Source organism: Calidris pugnax, unplaced genomic scaffold, assembly GCF_001431845.1.
Source record: "Calidris pugnax isolate Ruff unplaced genomic scaffold, ASM143184v1 scaffold568, whole genome shotgun sequence".
In the NCBI taxonomy this organism is placed as follows: Eukaryota; Metazoa; Chordata; class Aves; order Charadriiformes; family Scolopacidae; genus Calidris; species Calidris pugnax.
In genome coordinates, this window is record NW_015091260.1 from 61,986 (window position 1) to 62,864 (window position 879).

The 879-nt window shown below is 63.9% G+C and overlaps 1 protein-coding gene across 1 annotated transcript in view; it reads right to left on the minus strand.

Annotated features, from left to right (window-relative positions):
• The window catches only part of LOC106898894 (zinc finger protein 271-like), a 7,086-nt gene that overhangs the window by 5,639 nt on the left and 568 nt on the right, over positions 1-879 (minus strand). The window lies entirely within an intron of this gene.

Below are 879 nucleotides of genomic sequence, written 5' to 3' on the forward strand. Positions count from 1 at the left end.
AGGTGGGAGGTTGGGGGGCGTCTGGGGGGTGTGGGGACTGGGATGTGTGGGGCCCAGACCCCTGGGACCCCCTTGATGTGTGGGGCCTGGGGTGTGTGGGGCCTGGACCCCCGGGACCCCTCAGGTGGGAGGTTGGGGGGCGCCTGGGGTGTGTGGGTCCCCAGGATCTGTGGGTCTCTGAGATGTGTGGGTCCTGGACTCTGGGGTCCCTTAGGGATCTGTGGGTCCCTGGGACATGTGGGCCCCAGACACTGGGGTCCCCCGAGACATGTGGGTCCACCAGGATATGTGGGTCCTGGGCTCTGGTGTCCCCAGGATCTGTGGGTCTCTGAGATGTGTGGGTCCTGGACTCTGGGGTCCCTTAGGGATCTGTGGGTCCCTGGGACATGTGGGCCCCAGACACTGGGGTCCCCCGAGACATGTGGGTCCACCAGGATATGTGGGTCCTGGGCTCTGGTGTCCCCAGGATCTGTGGGTCTCTGAGATGTGTGGGTCCTGGACTCTGGGGTCCCTTAGGGATCTGTGGGTCCCTGGGACATGTGGGCCCCAGACACTGGGGTCCCCCGAGACATGTGGGTCCACCAGGATATGTGGGTCCTGGGCTCTGGTGTCCCCAGGATCTGTGGGTCTCTGAGATGTGTGGGTCCTGGAGACCGGGGTCCTTTAGGGGTGTGTGGGTCCCAGACTCTGGTGTCCCCATGATCTGTGGGTCCCAGACTCTGAGGTCCTTGGGATCTGTGGGTCCCCTGGATCTGTGGGTCCCCAAGATGTGTGGGTCCCAGGAGTGTGTGGGTCCCCCAGATCTGTGGGTCCCAGATTCCAAAGTCCCCAGGATCTGTGGGTCTCTGAGATGTGTGGGTCTCCAGGATCTGTGGGTCC